Source organism: Cheilinus undulatus, linkage group 1, assembly GCF_018320785.1.
Source record: "Cheilinus undulatus linkage group 1, ASM1832078v1, whole genome shotgun sequence".
Taxonomy (NCBI): Eukaryota; Metazoa; Chordata; class Actinopteri; order Labriformes; family Labridae; genus Cheilinus; species Cheilinus undulatus.
In genome coordinates, this window is record NC_054865.1 from 49,360,382 (window position 1) to 49,369,500 (window position 9,119).

At 40.5% G+C, this 9,119-nt stretch overlaps 1 protein-coding gene across 1 annotated transcript in view; it reads right to left on the bottom strand.

The window, feature by feature from the left end:
- Positions 1–1,499, bottom strand: part of mpped2a (metallophosphoesterase domain containing 2a) — a 113,071-nt gene extending 111,572 nt beyond the window's left edge. Inside the window, exon 1 of the mRNA XM_041794994.1 lies at positions 1,065–1,499. The gene's annotated coding sequence lies outside the window, so the exon portion shown is untranslated. The remainder of the gene's footprint in view (positions 1–1,064) is intronic.
- Positions 1,500–9,119: the final 7,620 nt, after the last annotated feature.

Consider the following 9,119-nt stretch of genomic DNA (forward strand, 5'->3'; position numbering starts at 1 on the left):
CCACAAACCTGATGCTTAACTTATAATATCCAGCTTACATTTACCACCTATATTTATGTAATACATTTTTCAGCTATTATCAGGTAATACTGATTTTATGCCGATATTATCGTGCATCCCTGTCAGCCTCTAATGAAAGCTATCTTCTTCTATATGCATTGACCTTAAGCCAGTTAGAGCCAGAAAAGCCCCATCAATGAAGTGGGTGATTTACATATATGCAGATCAATTTTAAAGAGGTTGAACAGCAGAACAAACCCTTAAGACTGTAAAGTTAAAATCAAATAACTCCATGAATCCTTGCAGTTGCTGGCTGCACAAGTTTGCACATATTCCTGGGCTTTTCCAATTTAATAATTCCCCTTTAATTAAAAGCTCCCCTCGCTTTGCACACACTTCACCTCTGCTATCATTCCTCCCGAGGCAAAATCGTTAAACCTGAAGTGCCACTTCTCCTAGAAATTTCTGCAAATGTAGGCCGAAAAAACTCCAGACTTGTGTGCAGCATGCTCCAGTGTGTGCAGTGAGTGTATGTGTCGGGCTGTCTGTCTCTACCTTGTGGCTACAGTAGCAGCAACTAGCTGTGTAGCTTAGCCTGCTAAACCTGCCCCGGCTGTGGATTTTTTTTTTTATTATCATGCAGGCTGTAGCTTCGCACTGAGCCGCTTTTCTGTAACAGCACTGCTCACACATAAACACGTTAGTCGGTGCTGTGGCTGAGCTAAGTTCACGAGGAGAAATCACTACGGTAAGCAGAAGGGCTGAATAAATTGACCCTTTCTGATACCATGCATGTACACGATGTGAGCTATGTTAACGCTGCCGCTTGTAGAAATGTGCACAAAAAGAAAGCTCCGTGCGGATCCTGAACTCTGCTCCTGGAATAATAAAAAAACACCCAAAGGTGGTCAGTGTCAGCACCGCCGCGCTAACCTCTCGCTCGTCCTCGTAAATGACAAGCCACCTTTCAACCGTCGGCTTTGTGTCAGGAATTTCTCTTTTTTCCTCCCCTCTCCTCTCCCGCCCTCTCTGGTTCTCAAAGCAAAGCGGAAAGGTTGCTCTACCTTCGTCGTGTGGGGCTTTTTTTGTGCGTTTTTTATCTTGGCCGAAGGAAGAGTGTCGGGTCAGGGTCGCCCTCTACGCGGCGGCGGCGGCAGAAGCAGCAGCAGCGGCGGCGGCTGAGAGACGCGGGTCCATGCGGCAGGCGGGCAGGTTCGAACGTTCGCTGTCCGGAGGTTGCGGCAGTTTGGGCGGATAGGGCAGAACCTTCGACCCGGCGGGACCTCGGCTGGCTCCTGTGGAAAGAAACCAGACAAGAGAGCGAAGGGGGAGAGAGCCTGAGAGGAGGGCGAGAGACACTGACAGACAACAGGCAGAGAGAGAGAGAGAGAGCGAGAGAGAGAGGGGGGAGAGAGAGGGAGAGCAGCCTCGGTGTGACGGAGGGGGAGCCGGAGTGCAGTGAGTCGGAGCAGCCACTGGGGTCAGAGAGCAGAGAGAGCAGGAGCGAGCACAACCCCCCGACACCTCCCGTGCGCGCGCCCTCACCGGCGGGCACACGCGCGGTGAGGCGCGGGAGAGATGGAGGCGGCGCTCTAGCTCAGTGCTGCGTTTACTTACTGTCGGAAATGATGGACATCCGTTGAGATGCACTTCAAAGACCACGGGATTCTATTGGGAGAAAATAAAACCGGCTGGTGATTGTTGCCTGAAAAAAAAGATTCAAAAAATATTTTATCCTCACTGCCAGGGTCATCTATTTTACAAATTGTGGGATACTTCCAAATTGATATTTACAGTTATTTATGATTTGATGTAAGGAACCCAGCTTTACAGCGTGCGATCCAGGTAGCTCACCTGTTGATGTGGGTGATCTGCAAGTTCATTGCCCCTTAGGAATCTCTAAATCTGAATATATTTAGCTTTCAACCCAATCTGTTGTACCATTTATATTTTAAACTCAAATGCAAATACTTGATTCAGTCGGCTAAACACAGAACTTGCACCAATTTAAACTGCTTTCTAATGCATCAGGCATAAAACTTTAAACATAGAACTGATTAGTTTATTTATTTATTTTTTTTTTTATTTTTTTTTTATTATTATTTATTTATTTATATACTTATTTATTTATTTATTTTTATTTATTTATTTTTTGCATAGCTACCGTTTTTATAGAAGTGCATTTAATGATGCATACAGTAGATTTTTACAGCAATAACTAAAGTCAATTACATCTCTATTATATTTTTGTGTTAAGAACCTGACACATATGAGTAATCAAAAATAATTACAGAAATTTTTCATGGCAGTATTTGACATGTTTATAATTTCAGAATATTTGAAATAACCCATGGGCCGCATGGAGTGAGGAGGAGGGCCACATGAGGCCCCCGGGATGCCAGCTGTCAATCACTGTAGTAGAAGATGGAGATGCTCAAGCTATAACATAGTAAATACATCTTTTTTTTTTATTGTGCTGAAATAATGAAATTCTAAATCACAATTAATCTCAGAATTGTTTGTGTTAATTTTGATTAATTGCATCCTTTTTCTAACATTTAAAATTCATTTTGCTTCTTGAATTTCCATTGGATTAATAAAGTATCTGTCCATCTGTCTGTCTGTGTATCTTTGTATCACATAGTAGAAGGTAGCCATTTAAGGTGTCCAACTACAGACCTGCTTTGATAGGTAGATTCAAGATTTTATCATGATCTTAACTATGGAAAAAGGAACTTGTCATTGATTAAAAGGGAAAGAAGTGAACAGTAAAAGGTTAATGTTTAGCTGAATTTTGACTTGTCCTATGAACTATCATTGCATTTAATACTGTTTCATATTGGATTTTTGTACTGTCTCAAACTAAGGGAGTAATGACTTCCTGTTTTTATACAAACTTGCTTTTTTTAAAGACAATAACGAACTTTGGGTCAAAGTTAGGTTCAGCTTTATTGGCCAAGTATGCTTAGGCAACAAGGAATTTGACTTCAGTTAATGCAAAGTGTCCTGAAAGAGACAATAAATCATGTGATCAATTGTAATTAAAAATAATTAATGCACTAATTTTAACTTGGCATGTCGGAGAGACTCTTTGACATATCCATTTCCTGAATAAAATATTTCACATTCATCAGAGAAACCTCCCATACAAAGGGTTTGGGAGGGACAGGACTTTTCAAAACGTGACAAATATTCTGTCACATTCATTACGGGCCAATCAGAGCAACAAGAAAAAATGAGGTAGGCATGTGAAGCTGCGCTGTCGCAGGTTACGAATGGCAGAGCTTGTAGTTTGATAAAAGTCATGCTGATACCGGTGGAGAGAAGAAAAAGTATCTTTTCCACCAAGTAAAGCTTTCACTGTGGCTCTGTGCACTTATTTAGAAAATATAATGGTCCAGTTCTGATAAAACTGCCTCTGTACTACAGCTACATCCAAGCTAAACACTACACTGGTGGCAGCCATTGCAATTGGAACCACTGTAACTAAACCCAGCCTGTAGAACAGCTTGGTTCCTAAAATGACTTTGATTGGTCAAAAACATTTTCAGACCTGGCACAAATAGAGCTTTGCATGGTTGTATAGAAATATTTTGTTATATAATTAATCATTTGGTTTAAATCAAAGCACAGACATTTACTGGTTAATGAATTTACTGGGCATTTATGCCTTATCCTAATCTATGAAGAACTTTCCAGTATGAAATATAACCTGGCAGCACCACTTTATAAATTGATGAAACATCTCTATACATTCTTACACAAGTTTATTTGTTTAAAATTGTTTATATGAAGAAAAATCAGCAAATTTCCAAACACAACATCCACTTTTGTTGTAACTTTCATCCTCCCATAGACTGTAAGTGGCGATCCGGTAAATCTATGGCTCTTAAATTGCTCGTAACCTTCTTTTCTTCACTCTCGCATGCCCCCTTTTTGCCCTGAAGAAAGGTGTATCTCCTGTAGGTTTACTCCATGGCTTCAAGTCAGAGCATAACAAGAAGGTTATTGATCTGTTCCACGATATTTTATGCAGAACTCAATATGTTTTGTGGCTGCAGTTTGAACTCTGCATTCACCGCCTCATTTGTAAACCATCATATGCTGAAACCAATCGATTACCTGCTCATGATACACACGAGCAGAGAAATTTAGACACAACAGAAGCATTTATTTATTGAAATAATGTGCGGCATATGAATATCACTTCATCTGAGAGTTAAAAGTTCCCGTACTGAATCACTGCGTATGAATTTCCTACTAATGCTGACCTGAAATATTCCTTCCTGAGATCACAGCTGTGTGTGAAAACTGTGCCAGACTCTAGTAGGTGTTGTAAAAACTCCATGATTAGAAGACAACATGGCCCCGTTGGGTGTAAACGTAAACAATACTAATGAGTACCTGTGGGAGTCCTTCACACAACCTGAAATGAGGCGGCACAGTTTCCAAACTGAGAAAACCCTGCAACTTTGAGGACTCCGGGAAAAAACAGCTTCCTCATCCTCAGGTTTGTCTCTTCACTCATGGAGGCACAGAATTATAGATTTAATCTGGCAGAAGTCAGCCTTCATGTTCCTTATCATCTTCAGTGTTTTCTGATTGTCTGTTAAATATGTGGACAAAATCTGAGGTATAATGATAGGGAAAATTGCAAGGTTCAACCTGATAAAAACAACACTTCCTTACATTGTCACTGCTCTTAGAGGGCAATGCCTTTTAGATTTAGTTAAACCCATTTTTGTGTATTTTCATATCAAACGCAGTTGTATCAATGGATTTATTTTATTTTTTTTATTTAACCTTTATTTAACCAGGATTTATTCCCATTGAGATATAAAAATCTCTTTTACAAGGGAGTCCTGGCCAAGACAGCAGCACCATTAGAGCAGCACCATTAGAATTTGTCAGTAAGAGTACACCATATTTCTTTGTCCTTTTCTGCATTCTTTATTTAGTATTTTCTGTTTTCATTTCTCCCTGATTCAGAGGAATGTTGTTAGGACTCTGAAAACAGCTACATTTGTCATCTACACTATATGGACAAAAGTATTTGGCCACACCTGTTCATTTTTGAATTCAGGTGTTTCAATCAGACCCGTTCCCACAGCTGTATAAAATCAAGCACCTAGCCATGCAGTCTCCATTTGCAAACATTTGGGATGCTAAATGGGTTGTTTTGAAGAGATCAGTGTCTTCAAGCAAGGTACTGTGATGGATGCCGCCTCTGCAATACAACAGCTTCTGAAATGTCATCCCTGCTGTATAGTCCACAGTTAAATGTAAGTGATGTTATTAGAGAGTGGAAGTGTTTAGGAACAACAGCGGTTCAGCCATGAAGCGGACTGCTAAGGTACATGGTGTGTAAAAGTCACTGGCATTAAGGCAACAGGAGCGTCATGAGATGAATTTCTATGGTTGAACAGCTGCATGCAAGCCTCACATCATCTAGTCCAATGCCAAGTGTTGGGTGTTGTAAAGCAGTGGTTCTCAACTGATCCGGCCTCAGGACCTACCAGTCTGTCTTATGACAGATCGCAACCCCAAGTTTCCAAAACATTTTCAACAACTCATGTTTAGTTAATTGAATGTTGCAGTTTGGAGCATGATTGGACCAAAACACCTGATATAAAAAAGACAAAGGAACAAAACTGACAAATTTTATACCCTCTTTCCCCATCATTATGTGTCAATTGTTGCCAGTTGTCTAAAGAACCTGTGAAAATATTTCATTATCATGGGAAAAGAAGGGGAGATAAATTAGTTGAAATATTTACCAAACATTTAAATTTACCCAATTTCATAGTAAAACAGGGTAAAAACAAAAAAAAAAGGTATTGATGCATGTCCAATAAGGACTTCAGGACTTTTTCAGACACCTTGTCGCGACCCACAGAAAACTGCTCTGCTAACCACTTTTGGGTCCCCATCCACCATTTGAGAACCACTGGCGTAAAGCACACAGACACCGGCAGTGGAAACATGTTCTGTGAAGTGACCAATAACTTGTATCTGTTTAGCAGTTAGGTGGATGAGTCTGAGTTTAGTGGAGAACAGTACCTGCCTGACTGCATTGTGCCGACTGTGAAGTTTGGTGGAGGAGGGATAATGGTATGGGGCTGTTTTTCAGGGGTTGGACTAGGCCCCTTATCTCCAGTAAAGAGCAATTTTAATGCTTTAGCATACCAAGACATTTTGGACAATGCTACGCTTCCAACTGGCAACAGTTCAGGGAAGACCCTTTTCTATTCTAACATGACTGTGCCCCAGTGCACAAAGCAAAGACTACAAAGAGATGGTTTGATGAGGTAGGTGTGGAAGAACAGAGACTGTGAGCCAGGCCTTCTCGTCCAACATCAGTGCCTGACCTCATAAATGCTCTACAGAATGAATGGACACAAATTCCCACAAAAACACTCCAAAATTTTGTGAAAAGCCTTCCATGACAAGTGGAGGCTGTTGAGGCTGCAAAAGGGGGGCCACCACCACTTTAAAGTACTTGTATTTGAATTTAGTGTCACTACAGTATGTGATGATCAGATGTCCAAATACTTTTGTCAATATAGTGTAACATACATTTTTTTAAATGAGTGATATGTCTGAATGGCTGCTCTGTTGTGTTCCATGGTTACTGGAACTGATTATTTTACCAACACAAAGAGTGTTTGAATTTGTTTGATGTTTTTGCCTATTCATAAGTCAGAGCTACATCCAGCACCAAACGCACTTCCTCCTTTGCGCTGTTGAAGATGAATCCTATCAGCCACACATCACGGTCAAATTCTGCTGAATGGATCCATCCCAATAACATCAGTTCATGCTGCATCATGGTCTATCTATGGCACACTGACAACTGAACTCCACATGTGCATCACACATGCAGAGAATGACTAAAAACAGATCTGAAGTATGCACGCTGTACATGATGACAGAGCTGAAATTAGCTTTCTTATAAGCTAATAATGAAACTTCATGGTTTATACAAGTACAGCTGGATCACATAGTTTCCAGCTCTCTTTTCTCTTTTCCTACCATTCTTTGATGCCCACAGCATTTACTGACATGATTGGAAATATGCTGTCTAGAGTGCTTGGCACAAATTGTTTGGGGTATTTTTAACTAGATTTTGTTATCTACACGAGTCAAAATCTGGGTGCAACCCCATGCACTGAGCACAGTGAGGCTGGATTTAGTTGCTCTGATATAAATTAGTGTGCACTAAGGTATTTTTACTTAACATTGAACCCACATTTTGGTTTCAATGATGAATTTCACACAATGAGGTAGAAAAGCTGTTAAAAGTGGTCATCCTGATTAATGCTGTAAGCTACTCCAAGCATTCTGGGAAAGCTTGCAGCATTAACTAGGTAGGCCACTTATAACAAACTCATCCATGAAACCAAAATTTCCAATTAGTGGAGCAACAACATTACAGGGGAGGGGGGACCTCCTTGTCCCAGGGGTGAATTTGGCTGATTTAACCTGCAAGCAAGTATACAGCTCAGAACATGAATGAGATATTTCAACAGAGCGGCAGCATTCAGTCCAGCTTCACATAATTCAATGATAAACAAGTCATTTCTGTTACAATGGTGTAGCAAGACTCTTCCTAGTTCAACTGTTGTAAATATCTGAGAAAGAAAAACTCTGCTAAACTAATAAATCCTCCTGAGACCTGAGCTTTTGTTTGTAGTGCATTTTTGGTTTCTCTGACTTATTTTGGATAACTGGGACCTGATAGGTGTAAAACCTGAAGAGCAATGTAAGCAGAACAACACATCTCCAGAAGGCCCTATTTCTGCTGGAACAAAATTTCACTGAGTAGATTCTGATCATACATTTTGGCTGTGCGTCGGCCAGTTGGTAGGAGGTGGTTCAGTGGGAGAGAAATGGTGTCAGTCAGACAGAGACGGATGGGGTCATTTTTCTGATGATGGACCACAAGAACTTGTTAATACCAAGTAAGAGCTAAAGTTCTTCTTATAGTTCTAGGGTCTTGAAATTTCCCTTTAAAATGATCAGAGAAAATAAACATAAAAAATTCCATAATTTCCCTAAAATTTTCAAGATGTTATAGAAAATCCATGACATTTTTCAACATTTCAAAAAAAAAGAAAAAAAAATACAAGTGTCTTTAAAAATTTCTCCAAATATTTCAGTGAAACTAAAATAAAATAAAATGAAAGAAAAGAAAAGAAAAGAAAAGAAAAGAATAAATAAATGAATAAATAGCCCCCGAAACCTACCTATGGTGGGTTTCTACATCACATAAGCTCCACCTTTACAGAAAAGATTTTTCAAAGCAGATGTCCTTTTGAGCTAATTAAAAGCTATAAAATCCCGATTTTTATCAGTTTGGTGCAAATTTCAGCTATAAAACCAACACTGAAGTGTTTTATCGTGGTTCAGTCAGATACCTCAGTGTACAGATGAAAAACTAGAATGGCCATCTGAGCCGGCAGACCCACGCCTAAGCAGCGCCACCAAGGAACTTACGCTCCCATTGGTTACTATGGTGTTCAAAATTTCTAAGTTCGAGAAAAACCGAACGGGTGCGCGGATCATCACCCAAATCTAATCGATTCTTCCCTGTCACTATCCCAATATTCCCATAAAATTTTGTGAAGATCCAACTTTCCGTTCTTGAGTTATCTTGTACACATACAAACAAACAAAGATACGAAACCCTTTACATAACCACCTGCCGATTTCATCAACATGGGTAAAAATGTTAGTGTTCACTACCTCTTTAAGGACTCATCATAGGGCAGATATGCCACAACCCCGGGCCAGAGGGGCTGGGGTGCTTGGGGACACATCCAGAGCCAAGCTTGACATGCTAACACACCTGTTTTGCTTGGCAGCCGAGGTCAAGCTCAACGTTATCTCTTTTTGGGGCCTTTTTACCCGTGGTCATACATCCGGAGACCACTGGCAGTTTTCGAGCCCTTGGAACATCCTTAGTATGACCAGGGGATCCTGGCAACCCTGCTCCCCACCCAGATGGTACCTTATGCTGTGCTTATTTGGCACATCCACCCCTTACTCCACCGAAACGGTGTGGACTTTTTTTTTCCCAGCAGATTATTTTCCCATGTTAGTGGTAAGTGCAAGGACAC